General features: G+C 45.1%; 1 pseudogene; it reads right to left on the bottom strand.

The window, feature by feature from the left end:
- Positions 1–6,758: 6,758 nt before the first annotated feature.
- Positions 6,759–21,544, bottom strand: part of LOC114035495 — a 67,903-nt pseudogene continuing 53,117 nt past the window's right edge.

The raw sequence follows: 21,544 nt of genomic DNA, 5'->3' as shown, positions 1-21,544 counted from the left end.
TTACCTCCTACTTTCCACCTTCTATCTTTGACCTCCCCACTCCCCAAACAAGTGCCCTTCCAAAAATCCCCTTCTGTTTCAATCATCCTACTTTTCAATGTTAAGCCAATTAACCAGATAATTTTCAAATGTCCACTCTCTATAATCACAGACAGACTGAATTTGAGAATGTGTGTGCCACGGTCACAGAATCCACTCATTTTCAATGCACTGATTTATTTCAGTATCTCTAGAGGCATTGCTGCTCAGATATCAGAATCCACATCCTCCTCATTTTCCAGCAACTCGACTAGTTACCAGATACATGGGGAGTGGCTGGGGAGTTGGACTCATAAGCCAAACCCCTCCCTCTCTTAACAGTAGGTGACTAGCAAGTGGACAAGTATTTTATTAATTGAATGGTTAACTGTGGCAGTGTAAAACTAACCAAAAATGCGTTATTCCTTAGCATAGGAGAAAACTACTAACAAACTATGGGAGGCTACTGTCAGAACTCATTCTAGTGGTCCTTGGATTCCCGTTCATTTCCAAATTATTTGGAAACTAGCTTTGCTCCCTTGGTGTGGCCAGGTGTGTCTTCAGCATCTTTGAAGGTCTGTTGACTGTGGTGGTTATATATTTGACTCATTGTCTTAATATGAGTCACTTGGAAGTGAGGAAAATTCCTTAGTTTCTACCCCATCAAGCAACAGCTCACTCACAGTCTGGGAGAATTCCCTCTCCTTGCATACACACGTGCCTGAAGTAAATGATTAACTCTTATGGACTGTCTTGCTGCCTTGACTCCCCAGCTTGAGGGATGGCGTCAAGAGGAAAGAGGGAACAAAAATGGGGGTGGGGTGATTGGCATCCATCATTCATTCAATATTTATTAAGCGACCTCTGTACTGAACCCTCTGTTGGGGAGCTGAGGGGGTATACAGGGGAATCAGAGAGGATGTCTAATGTCCTGGAGCTCACAATCTAGCTAAGTCGATCAGACGTACAGCTATATGGTCATTCCTTCAGTCCTAGCACTGGAGTCTTCTGCCCTAACTTAAGGTTTGGGTTCCTTGGGGTAGGAAGTGCCAGAGTTATTCACCCATGGGCCAGGGGGAACTGGGAAGCAGCCAATGCAGCTCAGGCTTTTCTGTCTTTGAGGATTAGGGACCTGGGCCTTTACTCCCGCACTTCCTGTGAAGCAGCCTGAGCCACAGAGAATGAAGAAATTTGGATTTAAGATGTAGCTAAACTTGAACATGACGTTATAGTGATCTACCTTAGTGTCCCCTAAAACCTCCCTCACTCAGTTGGAGACAAGCTAGCTGGCTTGAGTAGAATGAACTGGATGATTCCCTCTTTTATTTGCTGAAGATTTGGGAGATCCAATTTTATCCATTCCTCGGGACCCCTTCAGCACTTAGTCCTGTGCTACTCTTTCAACGAAGGCACAGACCTTTATTAATATTTTCTGAACAGAACAGGGCAGACAGGAAAAAGGCTCTCCTTTTCCTAACCCCACTCTCCATTCTCTCTGGCACTCCAGCCTCCAAATCAGAGTATGGAACTGAATGTATAGTATAGGGCAATAAAAATTGATCAACTATTAGACAGAAAGTCAGAGATGTATCTAGAGTCAGAAATGGAATAATAAAGACAGGGGGAAAGAAAGGAACAGGGACAAAAATGCTTCCTGAGTCAGAGTTAAAAGTGGGGTAAAAAATCAAGACTTTCTAAATGCCCTGTGGCTGCATGGAGGAGGCAGCTGGATTATGTCCTAGGGTCCTAGGACTAAACTTGAAAAGATGGGGGGGTGATTTAAAACAACCTAGCATCCCTAATTAGGCATGGAATGTACATGAGGAAGGAGCAGGACATCATCAGCAAGTCCTTCGGTGCCTCTCTTGCTGCTGCCACACTCACCCAGAATCCCCAAATTGCTTAGTAGAAAGGGACTTTTAGTCCAACACAAAGCTGAAAAAAATTACCCATTTAGCTGTTACTTTCTCCCCCAAGAATTTTTTTGATTTTTGGGTTATCTTAGTAGGGGAGTAGTCAGAAATACACATGTGGGATGCTACAGAACATATCTGAGAGACTTCCGTTTTTGTTTTTTGTATCCCCAGTGCCTGGCACAATGCCTGGCATATAGCAGTGGTTTAACGCTGTCTAACAGGAGCTCTGGTAGCTCCCAATGGCTAAATTTCTCTAAGGATGGATTTCAGGCAGCCTAAGCATTGTAGGCACCAAGGCACAGAACTAAATTGTGAACTCTGGGATATTTGTCCTTGGAGCCCTCTCCTATCTGTTAGTCTTTATTCCTGCCTCATCTCCCTGAGACTTCTCCTACTGTTCTTTTCTGCCGCTCTTCACTTTCCCCAAATTCTCCACTGCTGGAGCTTTAACCAAGCCAGTCCTAACCTCTCCTAAATACCCCATACTCCAAAATCTCCATCACCACCCTTAAATCTATTTCTTTTAAGAGACACAACGTAGCCAGGATGTGTGGAAGAAAGCAATCTGACTCCTAGATTAAAGTTAGTCACATTAAGGTGTGACCAACTGCATGTTTTAACCCTCCCCCGAGGGTGTTTACATTTCAAAAGAGGAGTTTTGTCACTCACCCCTAGTGAAAGGCGATTTAGTGGAATGTGTGCAGAGCCAGACATTTTCCAGATGTGGCTTTCGGACTCCCACCCTCACCCTCACCTTCAGCTGAGTTAGAATCACAGCCCTGGTCAGTAACTTAAAGAAAATCAACTTAAACTCTTAGCTTTAGTGTGCATCAAGAACAGGGAAAAGGGGTGGAAAAAGAGAGGGAGGCAGCAAGGACTAAGAAATGAAGTTGAGTCAGAAACAGAGACACAGAGATAGACAATGAGACAGAGAGAAGGGACGGGAGAAGATATGTAATAGAGGAAAGCCAGAACTCCCTAACCCACCAGTTTTGAGACAGGGACCCCGACTTGAGGAGACTTAAGCTCTGGGCTGAAGCAGGCCAGGGTTGGGGTGGGAGTGGGAGGAGGGGGAACTGGAGGCTTCATTTGGAGCTGAGGATGCGCGGATCGATGGCACCTCAGTGTTGTGGGGCGGGGGCGGGCTGAAAGGCCTGACTCAGACCTCCTTATAATAAACTGCGCGTGAATAATTCAGGAGCCGAATGAAGCTCATTGCATTAGCGGCTCCGCGGCAGAGCTGCGCTCCGCCTGTAGCCCGGACAGACAGCACTGTAATAACCGCCGCGCGCTCACTTTCCAATAAAGAGCGGGAGGGGAAGGGCGCCATAAAGTGATTATCGAAAATTATTTCCTAGGCATTTTCTCGTTTTCTCTGGGCGGGAGATGCGGGGAGAGGAGCCGCCAGCACTTCCCTCCTCTTGCAGTGCCACCTTTCATTAAAGCTCAAGACCCTGGCCCCTGGGAAAAGGGAACCCGTGGTCCTGGTCTAAGGCTTAGGGTAGGGGCAGGAGGAACGTCCAAGAGATGCGGGGTCATCCCTAGCGCCCCCAGACCTCTTTACCAAGATCCTGGAGCCTGGAGACCTGAGACTGTCAGGCAAGCGGCCTGGGCCTAAGGTGTCCAAAAGACGAGAAGGCCCTGCTTCCAGGACCCTGAGAAGCTTCATGACTCGGAGAGAGTTGGATCCGAAATTGTTCACCCCACTAGAGAAAATCACCTTCCTTGGCGGCGGGGTCACAGGGATGGGGAAAAGTGAGTGAAGAGCCATTGAGGCTAAAACACTATTGTTCTTCGCACAATGACTTCTGAAGGCCTTCGACCGGACTGGGAGAAGATGTCAAGAGCACTCTGGAGTTTGAGGCCGGGCCAGTAGTGATCCTAGGGGAAGAGTGTGGAGGAGAGGGAATTCAGGCTTTAAAACTAAGCGTTGCTTTTATTCGTATAATCCGGGATTTCCTTCCTCCAAACGAAAAAAGGAAGTTCTCACTCCTTCCTCCACCCCTGTCAGTATCAAGAGAACTGCGGCCACGTGACAGGATTTGGGGGGACTCCCAGTATGCCTTGTTGGGGAACTCTCTGACAGTCTCAGTTTCTTTTCCTCCTGTGTCTCTGGGGGCTTCTTTTCAATCTTCCATTCCCGAACAGGGCAGGGGAGTGAAGTCTGGGTACTAACCTTAACGCTGAACGTAGGCAGCACCCCCAAATTCGCAAATAGGGCCAGTCCCCCACCCAATTCTGCTTGATCTGGATAGTCCCCCTCGCAGCCAGGTTCCAGATATCTGTAACTACTTGGGCAATAGGGCCAGAAAGAAAAAAAAAGAATGTCCTGGTAAAACGGAGTCCAAACGTTAATTCCATTTTCTTAGCCTGCAATGTTATTTCATTTGAGCAGGGCTGGAATTCCTTCAGTCTCCATCTCTCTTTCGTTTTTCAGCCTAGTTCTCTGCAACTTTAACAATCAGGGAGTCCGAAGGCCCAACGAAGGCTAAGCTAGCCTTGGAAGTGCCGGCATTACTAGCCTCACACCAGTAAACTAAATCCCCACTACTCACACATTTCCACACACACTCTGGCACCCTTAAGCACTCCAGCACACAAAATCACAGTCAGGCACGGCAAAAATTTACATACATTAAGACCCACTCCGAGTAACTCCATGTCTACAAACCCCCAAACAAACCAACACTCATTCACAATCACACTGACATCCATAATGCAGAATCATATCCATTCACTCCAACTCATTCATACAGAGATCCATTCACACCATAGTACCCGATCACACCTACTCTCACAAATACTCAGACCTACACTCACCCTTGTACCAACTTGGAGATGCACTACACACACACACACCCCACACTCATACTCCAGGGATCCTAGGAGGGATGGGAGCAGAGGACTGGAAGTCCCATTCCTCTTACAGTCTTCTTTCCATCCAACTCCCTGTCTCTGTCCTTTCTGTCCTCTGCTTTGCAGCCTGAGAAAAATGTTCTCTCTCTGCCCTGCCCCACTTCCAACTCTCTTACCCAAGTTGTTTCCTCCTGTTCTTTGTAAAGACTTAGTTTCCTCTTTGCTTTGTTTTTCTTTTAATAGTGTCTCCCTACCTTTTCTCCCCTCTTCCCTTACTCTTCTTTATCTTTTATCACTTTTATCACTCTTTATTCTCCTTCCTCTTTTCTTTCTTCATTATTCTCTCCAAATCCCAGCTCTCAACTTTCCTCTTTCACTTTCTTTCTCTCCTTTTTATCAATCTACAGGTGTTGTTGGGTTTGTTTGTTTGATTGGTTTTTTTTTTTCAGAACTGCCTGGAAGTTGAGATTCTCTGGATAGCTAGAAAAATGTTTACTATTTTTATTAGCAAATCTGAAAAGTCTAGACACCCTTTTGGGGAAGGAGAAGTCTTTAGAAAACACAAGGAGTTGGGGAATGGGAGGGGGAGGAGGAGGAAATAAAGAGATTTTTCCAGACTTGTTGTGAGGCCCTGGATCTATGTCAAGGTACATTACTAATCCTGGGGATGCACTGAGACAGGACCTTCCTCCTCCCCTTCCCCAGAGAAATAACACTTTGGGGGGCCTGCTGTTTACCTTAAAAGTAAGCTTTGAAGCTATTTTTCAACTTTCCATTTCAGGCGGTGCCTAGGGAAGGATGCATGGACGTCAGACCTCAGGAGGCCTTTCAGGAAATGTTATGGGGAGACCTGGAGCCAGGAAGGCAAGGGCGACTCTTCCCCAGAGAGAGTGAAGGGAGGAGAACCCAAATTATCGATGGTCTGTGTTCCTAATTCACAGCAGGGGAGGATACTGAGAGTTAATTATGCCAAGGATCTCTCCAGAAAAGAGGCAATCCTGACTCCCTGGCTCCACAGCAGAAGCCTTGGGAATACTTCTGACCTGTATGTGTCTGTTCATGTCCCAGTCCATAATCTTACCTGACCGAGAAGAGCTTTACAAATCCTTGCCTAAGAAGATGAGAGCAATGCTAGACCTTCTTGGAGGCAGAGGACTGGCTCAGATGAACTTTTTCGAGGTTCTTTCAGTAGGAAATTGCAAGTGCTGGAAATGAGTCCATTAACAAAGTTTGTACTTCTGTCCTTGCACTTAGTATGCTTTTAATAAATGTTTTTCGAATTAAATTGATGCCAAGCTGGCTGTCTTTGCCAGGCTAAGGCTAATCTGGGCCTTCAGGGATATGGTGTCCAGAGCCCAGAGTAAGGGCTGGGGTGGGACTAGAGTCTGGGCGGGACTCATAGTACCCCTCCCCAGAGACCCTGAGCCTTCCCAGGGCTCCACCAATTCAGTCTCCGAGCGGCCCGCCCCGCTCTCCACCAGCCCCATTACGCTGTATTTATGCTTCGCTTTATTGTTTTTTTTTATCTTCCTATTATTGTCTCACTCTGGGGGAGGCAAAGGATATAATATATTCATCTTTATTATCCCAAATCTGTGTGAGGCATTTAATAAAACGCTGTTTCCGCACAGCCGGGGATATTAGCGATAGCTATTCCGGAGCGGCCGCGCCTAGGAACCACGAGGCAGACCAATCGACGGCTGCAGGCATGGCCTGGAGACGCGTCACCCCAAGAAGTGCTCTAGAGAGCCTCGCCAGGGGATCCAGTAATGTCCCTAGATGGCCTACGCCTTTCTTCCGGCAGCCTGCTAGTCCCAGTGGACAGGGGGAGGAGGAGGGAGGTCCGGCAGTAATCCCCTCACCCATCCTCACCGGCCGGGCTCTCTAGCTTTGCCCGCCTGGATAGTTCTGCCTGGAGATACCGCTGAACTCCGTTCTGCCCATGTGCTTCCCGGGGAGCCTAGGACTTCAGGCCCCAAAGCATGGGATCTTGGGGGCGGCTGGAGGGTGCCAAAGGTCTAGCGACCTAAAATGGGGTTCTTCCCCGGTGTCGGCTGGGGGGGGGGGGGGGTTAAGGCTTTTTATCCTTACTCCAGGCAAAACATGGGTTGTTTTGTTATGTTTTGTTCTTTTTTGTTTTGTTTTTTGACTCCCAGGCAACCCAAGCGGTTCCAAGAACATTTGGGTTTAGGTTTGATTCCTCAAGTCGAAGCATCCCTGCTCTTTCCCCACTTTTCCTTCAAGACCCGGACCGTTGCCAGCCCCAGAAATCTGCTTTGCTCTTGTCTCCTACATTGCAGAACTGGCTCAACCCCTGTCTGGCAGTCAGTCATCTCCATTCATCTGTCAGTCATCCAGTCCAGTCCTCTTCCTGGCTTCAACCAGAACCCTTCATTTACATAGGCTCACCGAAGGTTTAAGAACAGGGATTTATTTACCCACCTAGGTCCTGAGTCTGGTTCTCAGCATCCCTCTTTGGGGTTATAGACGTGATACTTCAGGGGAAGACTGTGCATAATTGCTTTATGGGTCATAATTGTTTTTATTATAAGATGAACCCCAAGGAAGGGCAGATGTAACCTGACCTTCTCAATGATCCTCACTCATTTATTCATTCATTCAGACAGCAGACATCTATTAAATACCTACTATGTGTAAACCAGAAGCAACCATGGGGTAGAAGATAGAAGACTCATCTTGGAGTCAGGGTGGCCTATATAAATATACTAGCTATATGCCTATGGACAAGTCACTCAACCCCTCAAGCAACTTATTAAGACTATAAAGTCACAAATGACTTCTAGATTTGCATCAGTGGAATGAGTTTACACGCTGATAGTCCCCCCAAATGAATGAAATCCCATATCTGGACAAAACAAAACACCGTGTTTGTGTAGAGTGTTGTGGACTAGATTAAAAAAAAAAAATCCCTACCACCACTCGGAATCCAGCACAAGAGATACAAAAAAAAGGGATACAAAAAATCAGTTGAACCGTGAGTAAGCAATGATTAAACGATTGCAAAGTGCTAGGCTCTGTGCTAAGTGCTAAGGATAGAATGAAAAAAGCAAAAGCATCCTCTGTCCTTAAGAAACTTGTATTCTAAATGGATAGACAGCTTGTATAAAAGTACGAATTTACAAGATACATGCAGAGTATGATGGAAAGTAGCATTAGAGTAACACTAGTAGCTGGGGCAGGGTGGGGAAACAGGAAAGACTTTCCTGCAAAAGGTGGTAACACAGAAATATGCAATAACCGTACACAAAATAAGCTGCAGAATAGAATATGGTAGTAGTCTTACAAAGTCCTCTGAGATTTGAGAAAGAATAGATCTTTTCTGATGGAGATATATCAGGGCTTCATGAAGGAGATAGAATTTAAGTTAGTTCTTGAAGGATGGGTAAAGGAATTCAATAGACAGAGACAGAGGTGTGGAAAGAGGGAAAATTCCAGGCACAAAGAATGGAAGAGTGAATAAAGGCATTGGGATGATGAAAGGGAAAGTAGGACTTAAAATTGTTTGCCAATAAACTAATATTGGGAATCTTTCCCTCCTCCCCTAAGTCTTGTTAACAATTGAGGGGAGGAGAAACTGAGTTCTCTTAGATTCTAGACGAAAGGCTAAGGGAGAAGGGAAGGAGATTGAGAGGGAACCTAATGGGGCACTGGGGAGGCACTTCAGAGTAAAGATGTAGGCTTTTGGGCACCTTGGGATATCTAAGGTTAGGACCAAACATATGGTTAGCTCAGCGTTCTCTTAGCCTCTTCATGTCCCTCCTGGTCTCTTTCTTCCTTCCTCTTCTTCCTCACTTCCCCCAGCCTGATAGAGTCCCCTTTTCTAGTACTGGAATAAGGTCAGGACCTCATTCTCTGTATTAATTTTTGGATTTTCTCAGTGAGACTTAGGGAATATAGTGAAGTATGTCAAATGATTGATAGCTTCACATGTGTGAAGAACTGTTATCTAGAAGAGATAATTGACTTATTCTATGTGGGCCTCCAGGGCAGACTGGTGAGTTTAAGTTACAGAGAGACATATTTTAGTTTAGTATAAGGAAGAACTTTCTAACAATCCAAGAGCTACCTAACAATGGAAAGTTAGAAAGTAGTAATAAGCTCCCTGTCATTGGAAATATTCAAACAGTTTCAATAAACACTACTTGTCAGAGGTGTTGTAGGGGAAAAGGTCCCTTCTAATTCTAACTTTTTGAGTTTTGAAGTCTATTTCAGTTCTGAAATTATATCATTCTATTAAACAAGGAACATCTCAGATTCTATTAAATGATCCATCCATTCATTCATTATGTCACAGTAATTTGTGTCCGTGTCTTGTGCTTCCCCTCAACTAGTCTGTGACTTTGATGACAAGGGTCATGTGCATTTCTATTCCCCCTTCCTTACATAGCACAGGGTACTCTGGGAGGCATTTAACATGTTTGATGATTGACAGAATTACATCTGTATTTGTCTAACTGTTCATCTGCCTCTCAGGGCTTTGATCAGAAGGGCTTCTTGGGGAGTGAAATTGGCCCCTGGTTGAGTTCTGATATTTAAACTTCCCAACCCAAAGCCCAAGGCTGACTAGTGTAGGCATTCAGTCTGCCCCATTGTGGGGGAAATAAGGAAAATAGGGGGGATCCAGAACCTGTCTTCCAGAAGGTTAATGAAGCTGAGAAGAGACACGTGAAACAAATAGAGAACAATTATAAGACTATACGGTTCAGATTTTCAATGTTGTTGGAGCACAGAGAGGTGGGAGATCAGAATGGGTTGGAGTGATCTAGGAAGGCCGAATAAGGAGGTAGAAATTGAGTTCAACTCTTAAGGATGACCGGGATTTGAAAAGACAAAGAGAGGAGAGCATTTACATGAGAAGAAAAGATTGAGAAAAGGGACAGTTACAAGAGTTCCTTCTACCTCTAACTTGTGTCTGTGTTCTATGTACTGAAGCCTATGGAAGAGGTGGAAGTTACCTGGGAAAGAGGACACAAGAGATTGGAATAACTAGAACTGGGAGAGAAAAATTCTGAGAGATGGGATGGGGGTAGGGCCAGATTGTGATGGGTCTTGAATGCCAGAATAATCCGGAAGGGGAGTAGGAGCCATCAAAATTTCTAAAGCAAAGGAAAGACATTGCCCAGCAATCTGGGATGTTTCATCAGGATCACCCACTTGCTGTCTGTCCCATGACTTTCCTATCAGAGTCACTGACCGTAGCTATCTTGGATATGCCCAGCCCATACTGGAGCCAACAATCCGGAGCATAGAGCATAGCCCAGGCTAGCTTTTAGGTGTCCTCCTCTCCCCTTCCAAGGTTATACCTCCTAGATCCCATTTTTGTACTGGGATCTGAGAGAGCTTGGCCCTTCCAATTCCAATCTCTGGGCAGGAGCTGTGGAGCTCACCGGTGCCAGCCAAGCTAGCGTGTGGGCGTTCCTGCACCAGGCCTGTCACGGTGTGGGCTCCTGCCAAAGAGGGGGAGTGCTGTGTGCGTGGAGGGTGTCAGGGGTGGTATTGTCGGCACACAAATGCTCAACTTTATGTACTTTTAACTAGAGGTGTAACAGATGGCCCTGTTTCAGTCCAAGCCAGGGAGAGTGGTGCCCATTCTGGCTGCAGCCAATCAATCCCGCCACTCTGGGGGGAGCTCCAAGCTGGGCTCCGAGGCCTGGAGCCAGCAATCGGGGAAGGCTGTCTGCTCAGACTTGCCCGGGCGGCCGATGCCTTCGCCAGCCACAGATCCTCCTCAGGGCAGGCGCAGTTGTAGAATACAGGCTAGGAGAGGGGACACCCATGGCTCACAATACCTTGCTCAGGGCCCCTGTTTGGGTCTGGAGGGTGGGGTCTATCCATTTCAGACCCCAGATTTGATCCACAAATGTGTACTGTCTGCCCCTCCAAAATAGGGCAAAGCAATATTGCTCCTTGGGCTACAGGTTCAGAGAATTGGGAACATTTAATGTGCCCAAAGGGACCTATTCAGATATTAAGCCCTAGTTTGCCCCCGCTCCATTATGTACTCACTTTGACCTCTTTATTCCCTTTCTCTCCCCCTGAAAAACATGGTACCTGGGAGAGTCAGAACCCCCAACTACAAGGTGCCTTTGGACACTAGTGACACAGGGGGTCAAGGAAATTGAGTAAAATGACCCTGGAATTTTTCTCAACTGCCCAAAGAGGATCCTGGAACACCAGGGCAGAAAGTAGTCTTGGAAGGTCATTTAGTCTAGGCACTATGTGTGCCTAAGTAGGACACCTATCCTTACCAGGGCAGGTTGATCTTTTCTCAGGTTAGAGCTTTACTTTGGATCCTCTGTTTCAGATGGTATATCTGTGGACCTGGCTAAAGACAGAGGAATAAACTCTATGATTTCTGATTCTTACCAAGCTGTATAAGAACAAACTACTCATTGCCTCTCCCACTAAGCCCTCAGCCACTGGTGAGTAGGGATGGAGGAATAGAGAGAGAGAGAGAGGCCACTAGTAGAGGCATCCTCTGAAGACAATGCTTTATTTGATTTTCAGGGGTTGGTCAAAGGCAACAAATTCTGAAGAGCACAGAGCCCAGAAGTCTTGAACATAGTAATGATAGCCGGCATTATATAACACTTTAAAAACATTAGCTCATTTGATCTTTGCAACAGTTCTATTTTACAGATAGGGAAACTGAGGTCCAGGGAGTCTAGTGACTTGTCCAGGGTCACAAAGCTGTTAAGTATGATGGGAATCAAACCCAAGTCTTTTTGACTGCAAGTCCAGCACTTCTTTACCACATCATTCAGCCTTTCATTGGGATTGGATAAATGATAGAAGGAGAGGAGAGGATGGAAGAGGAGAAGAGACAGCAGAAGAAAGAGGAGGGGAGGAGAGAAGGGAAGGGAGGGAAGAAGAGAGGAAGTGAGAGGAGGGAAAGCAGAGGAGATGTAGAGTTAGGAAAGGAAAAGAGAAGAAAAGAGAAGAGAGAAGGAGAGGGAAGGGGAAAGAAGAAAAGAGGAAGGGACAGGAGGAGAAGAGAGAGGAGAAGAGGGAAAGGGTGGGGAAGGGAAAGGAGAGGGGAAAGAAGAGAAGAGAGGAAAGGAAGGAAGAACTGAGGAGAGTCAGGAAAGGGAGGGAAGGGGAGAAGAGAGGAAAGAAGGGGAGGGGGAAGGGAGAAGGGAAGAGAGGAGACAGGAGGGGAAAGGCAACAACATATTACAATGGGAAGTGCACTGGCTCTGGTAGCACTTTCCAGAGTCAGAAAACCTGGGTTCAAATCCCAGCTCTGATGCTTATTACCAGTGTGACACTGGACAAGTCACTTAAGTTCCCTGGGTTTCAATATCCTCAGTTATAAAATGGTGGGTCAGAGGATTGGACTGAATGGCTTCTGAGATCCCTGCAGCTCTGGAACCATGACCACACGATTCCTAAGAAAAGACTCTGAGGGTCTGGGTGGATGAAGTTTTAAGGAGGATGATCCTCCCTCTCCCTTTCTTTCTAGTGTAGGACATTGCTAGTGCCAGTAATTGTAGAAGGAAGGGGGGCCATAGCTATAGCACCCACCAGTTAGCCTGTGTCTTAGCCTCCTGGGGATCCTTCCTGGGGGGGGGGGGCGGTGCGGGAGCTTACATGTGCTGAGCCACCTTTGGCTTTGTTCTCTGTTCTCCCTCCCGCCACCACCCTCAACCGCGGAGAGGAGGGGGAGGTGCCTGTGAGGAGAGAGGGAGCCCCGATCTCTCCCCGTGAAAGCTGAGATCCTGGAAGGGCAGATTTCTGAGCCAGCCTGCAGACATTGGAAGAAACGCAACCTCCTGGAGACGCATGCTCCGGTTCAAGCAGGAGGCATTAGGGATGAAATATCTCCCAAGCAACAATTCATCTCTAACTGGGAGGAGAGGGACTCGGTGACATTTAGCAGTGATCAGGGGCCGCACACGCCTGTCTCCAGAAGACTAACAGGAGCTCAGCCCGACCGTGTGCGAGTGTGACACCCTGTGTCAGTGTTTGTGCATCTGTGAGACTGAGGCTGGGAGAGTGCGTGCGTTAGGATGTTCGTGTGTCTGCTGTCCTGGAGGGTGCGTCTGTCACAGTGGGCGTTTTTCAGTCTCTGTTGAGTGGCTATGTAATGCGTGTTAGTTTGTGGCTCTGAGAGTATCTAAGTAATAAATAGTGTTTGAGACCGCGAGTGGATTTTTCTGCAGCTGTGTAGATTATAGAGTAAACCTGAAGACTGAAAGCATTTACATTTGTAACTCAGGTTCTTTCATTCTCAGCTAATAAAGCCTAGGGAAGTATGGTGGACAGACATTGGGAAAAATCTGGGTTTAAATTCCAATTCCAAGACTCACTTCTTGCTTCTTGTGGAACTAGTTTTATCTGCAAAACAGTCAATAATACTCTGTAGTGCTTAAAATGCTATATAAAGGTGAGATAGTAATGAACCACAATCATGGAAAATGATGCTAATGCCAATTTCCCAAGTCCTTAGGGTGCCCTTATCCCACAGAATCCCTTAGGGAGCAGAGCGGCCATTATCTGTTCTGGAGGAAAGGGTGGGGATCTGGGGGGATCTGTGGGGTTGGTCTAGTATGTACTAGGACTGGGAATTTGGGGCTTGAAGGGTTTGGGGGCCTAGGCATCCCTTTTCTGAAATACATCACCCTCCAGGAGGCTAACCTGAGCCCAGGACAACTGCTCAATGAGTCATGGCCCTTAGGACTGGGCCTGAGCTCTTGAACTGGAGATGAGCCTGGGTTGCCCAAAGCTTTTAAAGGCATTTAATAGAGATTCAAAAGAAATCTTTGGCCTTATTTCTAAGACCTCCAGAAAAAGTCTGTCTGACCCTTTACCACTGGTAAGACAAGGACCTCCTACTTACCTCCAATATGAAGAGAGGGAGAAAAGGGGAAGGAAGAGGAAAGAGTTGAAAGGGAAATGGGAAAACATAAACGGAGGGAGGGAAAATGGCATCCCAAGTTGACTAGGCCTGAAGCCAGAGGGTAAAAATACACAGAGAGAGGGTGCTGGGAATGCTGCCAGCCAAGACACCAGGCCAGAGAGGAGTCCAGAGCCAAGAGGCCCAGACCTCAGCCACACCTGGAACCTGATCTGCCCAGCTGTCTCCAAGGCCCTAATAATCAGACCAGACTCAGCAGGGGGTCCGGTGAGGTGCCTCAGCCAGGATGTATGTCCCTGAAGCTGTCACAGTCTGCTTTCCCGCTACCCCTCAATGTCCTGAGGCAAAGACAGTTCAGCTGGGGAAATGTACTTGGAAATTTATGGGAACCCCAGTTGCCCAGAAATAGAAATGCTGTGCTATGTGAACCAGGGACATGGGGTCTAAATTGATAGAGTGCTATGAATATGAGGGACCCAGGCTGATACAGGAAATGCAGCACAGGTGGAGGGGAGAGGAATGGGAGGGGGGCGGGAACATATAGCTAATATGGAATGGCAGTCAAACTGACCTGTGTGTCAAGATCTTATTATGACGGAGACTTGGGTACTGTATTCTCTCTGATGAGGTTACCTGTGAGGACATGGACTTTTAGCTCCTTGTGCTGCCTTCCTGACTCTGATAGATCCTTCCCTCCCCCATGTCTAAACTCCTCTTTCCCCCATAGGGACACCCATTCCCTTTCCCATGGTACTCACCCCTTCCTCTTCCAGAACTCAGAAAGATAGATGGTCTTTCTATTTGTTCTGGAATCTGATCTCATGAGTAGGCATTCCCCTGCCTCTTGCCCCTGCCCCTCTTTGAAGTTCCTGGGTCTTCTGTATCAGGGAGTCCCCAAGGGCATGGATATTGCTTCTAGTCAGAGACCAGGGTTCAGGCTGACTGAAGTGAGAAGAAGGGAGATTTCTGGTATCAGGCTGAGACACCAGTCCCATTTCTCTGAGGTGGGTGGGGTATCGGAATGAGAGAGAGAATGAGATCTTGGTGGGGCCCAGGGGATCAGGAGCACCATCAGCCATACATAGCTCTCCCTCTGATCCTTTTGCAGAAAGGTTGTGCTCTCTGTCTTGTCTGTCTGTCTGTCTGTTTCCCTCCCCCTCTCTCATTCTTAAGGATGCACAGCTCCCAGAATTGACTGGAACCAATCATGGGGAATGCTGCTGTCAGGTGGATGGCAGTGCTCATCCATAACCTTCTGGAATCTTGCCCATTGCACCCCTGGGATGTGCATGGACACTTAGTTGACACTGAAAGGCAGGTTGCCTTTTCTCCCTGCTTCTTCATTTCAGCCTTGTCAGACCTGTTCTCTAAAGTAGTAAGGAATCTGTATCCCAGGATCATGATGAGGAAGTCAGGATTTCCAGGCTGAACTCTACCCAGAGTGCAGTGGGGTCTAGAGTAGCTTCAGTGGACAGAAACGCAGGGAGGACAGCCTGCCTCAACTTCCCAAGAGACTGGGCCCCAGTTCTGACTGTTTTGCATAGACCCATCCTTGTGAGACCATAGGGCCATGGAAGGGCAGCCATCTTACCCTCAAATCTCTCCCAGGACAAGGAGGAGAGGCAGCTTAGTGTGCTAGAAAGAGCATTGGTCTTGGAGTGGGCAGACCTGGTTTTGAGTCCTGACTCTGATTCTTACTAGGTGGATGATTTGGGGCAAATCACTTAGCTGGTCTCAGTTTGCCCAAGGGCATAATAATACTTGTTCTGCCTATCTGCCTGCCCTACAGGGCTGTGCTTTGTAAACCTCAAAGTGTCATATAAATGTGAATGTTATGATTGTAATGACTAGGGCATTTTTGAAGTGGGGAGGGCCAGTCCTGCCATATGACTCTCTCTATCTCTGCCTCTGTCTCTCTGTCTGTCTCTGTCTCTTTCTGTCTATTTGTCTGTCTGTCTCTCACCTCCTTCTCCTCTTCCCTGTCCCCCTCCCCAATCACTATTTCCTAAACGATAACAGTGCAGAGCCTCAGCAGTGGAATCACCCAAACTGGCCACTCCCTGCAAACGAGAAACCAGGCAACCAACACATCGAATGAAGCTGTTCTTCTATATACAGAGCTGACGAATTAGAACCAGAGTATCAGAACTTCTCTCTACTTACAGAGCCACCATACTGGTTCAGGCCTTCATTACCTCATTTTTTGTCAGTAAACAAATATTTATTTTTAAAATTTATTTTTATTTTCAGTTCTAAATTCTCTCCCTCCCTCCACTTCTTCCTGTATCCATTGAGAAGCCAAGAAATATGTACATATCAGTGTACATATTAAGTCATGCAAAACATATTTCCCCATTGGCCATGTTCCAAGAAAAAAAGCAAGAAAAATAGAGAAAAAATATGTTTCCATCTTCCCTCTGATTCGATCATTTCTCTATCTGGAGGTGGGTAGCATTTTACATCATGAGTCCTTTGGAGATATAGTGGATCATTGTACTGATCAGGGTTACCAAGTCCTTCATAGTTGATTATCTTTATAATATTACTGTTCCTGTATAGATCGATCTTCTGGTTCTGCTTACATCAGTTTGCATCAGTTCATATAAATCTTTCCAAATATTTCTAAAATCATCCCCTTCATAATTTCTTATAGCACAATAGTATTGCATCACATTCATATACCATAACTTGTTCAGTCATTCCTCAATTAATGGTCATCCCCTCATTTTCCAACTCTTTGCTACCACAAAAAAGAGCTGATATAAACATTTTTGTATTTATGGGTCCTTTTCCTTTTTCTTTGATCTCCTGGGGTGTGGACTTAGTAGCAGTATTTCTGGATCAAAGGACATGCATAGTTTTTATAGCCCTTTAGGCTTAGTTTCAAACTGTTCTCCATAATGGTTGGACTAGTTCATAGCTCTACCAGCAGTGCATTAGTATACCTATTTTCCTGCATCTTCTCCACCATTTGACTTGTTATCTCTTTCCTGTACTATTGCAATAGTCTCATAAATGGTTACCCTGCCTCAAGACTCTCCTCATTCCATCCTCACTCAGTTACCAAAAGTGGTTTTCCCAAAGTATGGGTCTAACTACATCACCTCCCCTCCCTCCCCCCAGCTCAAAACTCTAATGGCTCCCTAGCACCTATAGGATCAAATTTAAATTCCTTTGTTTGTCATTTAAAGGTCTTTATAACCCTAACCCTTCTATCTTTCCAGTTTTATTACACTTTATTAGGAGTGTATGGATGGGTGTTCAGAGAAGACTAGAACCTTTGGCATGAGAGCTGCTTTCCACCTTTGGTGTCCACCTGGGTTCACCCAACTCTCACCTGTGGCTTCAAGAAGCTGGAGCATGCACAGCAGCCACATCTTGGTAAACTGTTTCAGTAGATGGGCTAAACCAGGTTGAGGGTAACCTAGGAGTCTCAAACCCATCAATGAATTAAGGAGGAGTCTACCCCAAGCATGTGAAGACTTCCCCAGGTAGAATGGGCAGATGAGAACAATTTGTTCCAACAGCCAAAATGGCAGCTGAAATAGGAGCTGTGGAGCTGTGGAAGACACCAAGGTCATCCAATGCATACAGCACTATCACCAGCCATCTTGATTTTTGTCTTGCCACTGGATTCCAATGACTCTGAAAGAGTGAGGCTGACCACTTTGTGCAATTTTGCCTCACTGAAATCCAATTTATATGTGAATCAAGAGACACGTTCCATACCATTTTACCATTTTTACCTGTCCCAATGTCCTGTGGTGACAGACAAGTGATGAAGCAGCAGGTGTGGATACACTGGGAGCTGTAGTCACAATCCTGCACAAATGTGGCCCAGGCCAAAACAGGACTCAGTAGACCCTGGGTGTCTGAGCAGCCTTTTTAAAGGACTGCACTGCTCACCTCCTGGTGTGAGGAAGGGGAACACCAAGAAAACAGAGGTTTTTCATTAGCTGGCACTGTACCATTCATCTATAGAACCACTGGTTATAGCTGATGGAGAAATGTTGTATGCTGTGGATGAGTTCACTTACCTTAGCAGTATACTTTCTAGGGATGTCCACATAGAGGATGAAATTGATGCATACATTGCCAGAGCTAGCACATTGTTTTGGAGGCTCCTAAGGAAAGTGTGGGAGAGAATTATTAGGCTGTCTACCAAACTGAAGGTCTGCAGAGCCATTGTACTGACCTCATTGTTGTATGGTTGTGAAAACTGGACAGTCTACCAGGGCCATGCCAGGAAACTGAATTGTTTCCATTTGAATTGTCTTAGGAAGATTTTGAAGATCAGCTGGCAAGATAAGGTAGCAGACACTGAGGTCCTTTCTCAAGCTGAACTGCTAAGCATTCAAACTCTACTGTAGAGAGCACAAGTTTGATGGGCTGGCCATATTGTTCAAATACCAAACATACATTTGTCTAAAAGACTATTTTACAGAGGAGTCACACAAGGCAAATGCTTACACAGAGATCAGAAGAAGTGATACAAGGACGCTGTCAAGGTCTCTCTGAAGGACTTTGGAATGGATCGTGAGACATGGGAGACATGGCGCAGGACTGCCCAGCATAGTGTGCCCACATCAAAACAAGGGCTGTGCTCCATAAGCAAAGCAGAATTGCAGTAGCTTAAAGAAACATGAGATGCACAAATTTAGAAATATCAAATGTTCATATGGACCATTTATGTCCGACCGGTGGTAGAACCTTTTTTTAAATTAATTTATTTTGATTTATCAACAATCATCTCCATATGCTTTTGAGTTTAAAATTTTTCTCCCCCTTCCTCTCCACCACCCTCCCCAAGATGGCACACAATTTGATATAGGTTATACATATACATTCCTGTTAAACATATTTTCACATTAGTCATGTTGTAAGTAAGAATTAGAACCAATAGGAGGAACCACCAGAAAGAGGAAACAAAACACAACAGAAGATAAAAAATAGCAAATAGTATGCTTCAATCTGCATTCAAACTCCATAGTTCTTTCTTTGGATGTGGATAACATTTTCCATCATGAGTCTTTTGGAATTGTCTTGGATCACTATGTTGCTGAGAAGAGCTAAGTCAGTCATAGTTGATCATCACACAATGTTATTGTTACTGTGTATAACATTCTCCTGGTTCTGCTCACTTCACTCAGCATCAGACCATACAAGTCTTTCCAGGTTTTTCTGAAGTCAGCCTGTTCATCATTTCTTATAGCACAATAGTATTCCATTACATTCATATACCACAACTTGTTCAGTCATTCCCCAATTCATGGGCATCCTCTCAACTTCCAATTCTTTGCCACCACAAAAGGAGCTGCTATAAATATTTTGGTATGTGTAGGTCCTTTTCCCATTTGTATGATCTCTTTGGGATATAGCCCTAGAAGTGCTATTGCTGGGTCAAAGGGTAGGCACATTTTTATAGCCCTTTGGGCATAGTTCCAAATTGCTCTCCAAAATGGTTGGATCATTTCACAACTCCACCAACAATGCATTAGTGTTCCAATTTTCCCACATCTTCTCCAACATTTATCATTTTCTTGTTTTGTCATCCTTGCCAATCTGATAAGTGTGATGTGGCACCTCAGAGCTGTTTTGATTTGCATTTCTCTAATCAATAGTGATTTAGAGCACTTTTTCATATGACTATAGATGACTTTAATTTCTTCATCTGAGAACTGCCTGTTCATATCCTTTGACCATTTATCAATTGAGGAATGACTTGTATTTTTATAAATTTAACTTAATTCTCTATATATTTTAGAAATGAGACCCTTATCGGAGAGACTGATTGTAAAAATTCTTTCCCAATTTTGTGGTAGAGCCTTTGACCTCATATTGGTCTAATCAGCCAGTTGGACACACTGTACCTTGACACCAACATAGTGATGTTATTTTGGCCTCTTCAAGCATGGAGGACAACAACCACAACCACTACCACCATTATCCAACGCAGTACTCTATAATTCAGCTACAATGGCTGATATGCTGTTTCTGGCACATAACATTCTATGTTTCATTTCTGTGTCTTGGAACTGGCTGTCCCCCATGCCTGGAATACTCAGTCTCTTTCCCTTAGCCACTTGATTTACCTGACTTCCTTCAAGACTCAGATCAAATCCCATTTTTTGCAGGAGGCCTTTCCTAATACCCCTAGATACTAATGTCTCCCCCTCTTGCATTGCTTTCCATGTTACATGGTGCCTTTCCCATTAGAATGTAAGCTCCTTTTGGACAAGGACTATTTTTTACCTTTCTTTGTATCACTAGTACTTTGCACAATGCCTGACACATGGGAAGTGTCTAATAAATAGATAGACTATTGAAGTCACACAATTCGTACATGCCAGAGCAGAAATTTGAGCCTGAGTCCCCTGACTCCAAATCTGGCATTCTTTCCAATGCCATGTGGTCCAACCTCTTCATTTAACTGAGGAAAAAATTGAGGTGATCAGTTATGTGTCCAACGCCACATGGTGAGTTAATGGCAGAGCAAGACCTCTAGGTCAGCTTTCCTGACTCCCGATTGAAAACATTTTCTCCCAATACTCTGCTTTTTCCTTGCACTCAAAACTGAGAGATAAGAGGGGAAAAGACAAAATCCTTGCCCTCAGGAAATTGCTAACCTGATGGGGATCCATAGCCTCTGTACTTTGGTATGCACAGATATACCAATGATAGAAGAACACATAACCCAATCCCTGGCTTCCTCTGCCTCCAGCTCTAAAAATTGAGAGAGAGAGAGAGAGAGAGAGAGAGAGAGAGAGAGAGAGAGAGAGAGAGAGAGAGATGGATATCCTGTTCTCTTTGGGTCATATAGGCAAACCAAAGGATTAATATTTAGACCTGAACTCAATCTAGACATAACCGCCTAAAAATAGCTTGTTCATTTTCCAGATTATAAACTTACAACCAGGGGTCCTTTCCCATGTAGAAGGTCATAGGGGTTAACTGTGTGCAGTAGACCCATGCTGCAAGCATCTTAGGGATCAGCAAAAGGATGGGACATTGAGCCCCCACACTGCCTCCATCAAGGGAAGGCAACGAGGTGATATGCATAGGGGCAGGCATTATATCTAGGGATCCTTTTGAGAACACATTCATCTCCCATATTGATGAAAACTCTATGCAAGCATATTGAATATGAAAGAGATATCAGGTTCCTACTGTCCTCATTTTCACCTAATGTGGGAATTCTGAAGGAGATCAGAGAGTCCTTGTTCTTACCTGAAGTATCCAAAGAATTTCCTTGGGTGGGAAATACTCAGAGACTAGAACAAGAGGCCAGTTTGAACACCACTAGACAGGTCTATGCAATGGGGCATTTTGGGTTTTAGCATTTAGCCTAATTTAAAACATGGCACCTTCTCTATCTTCCTTATCTTTCTATTCTCCTTTCTCCTCCCTCCACTCCACTTCTCTGCTTTTCCCTTTATCCTTCTTTTCATCTTATTTTTCCTCTCTTCCTCTCTCTAATATCTTTCTTTTCTTTCCTTTTCTTTCCATTTCCCCTAGGCTTAATGATGGGAGCTTTAGAACTAGAAAGAGAAAGAACCAGAGTTGTGTTCCAAATGTTCAAAATAGCCTGTCCACATAGGGGAAAGAGATAAACTCATAAATGTTAAATACATTTTAAAAAATTTCAAGCTTTTGAGGGAACAAAAGTAATGAAGACAGAATTAGGAGAGTAACAGTAAAGTGGGGAAAATATTCCCACCAAATATAATATTATTCCAACCAAATATAATATTAAAAGTCTGATATCCAAAATACATAGAGAATTAACACAAATATGTAACACCAAGATCCTCTTTTTAACAGACAGTTGGTCAAAGGATACAATGATAGAACAGTTTTCAAAAGATTTATAAACTAT

This window comes from Vombatus ursinus, unplaced genomic scaffold (assembly GCF_900497805.2).
Source record: "Vombatus ursinus unplaced genomic scaffold, bare-nosed wombat genome assembly UNPS02009205.1, whole genome shotgun sequence".
NCBI classification, from domain to species: Eukaryota; Metazoa; Chordata; class Mammalia; order Diprotodontia; family Vombatidae; genus Vombatus; species Vombatus ursinus.
Note: the sequence above shows the minus strand (reverse complement) of the source record. Positions and strands in the feature narration are given on the sequence as shown.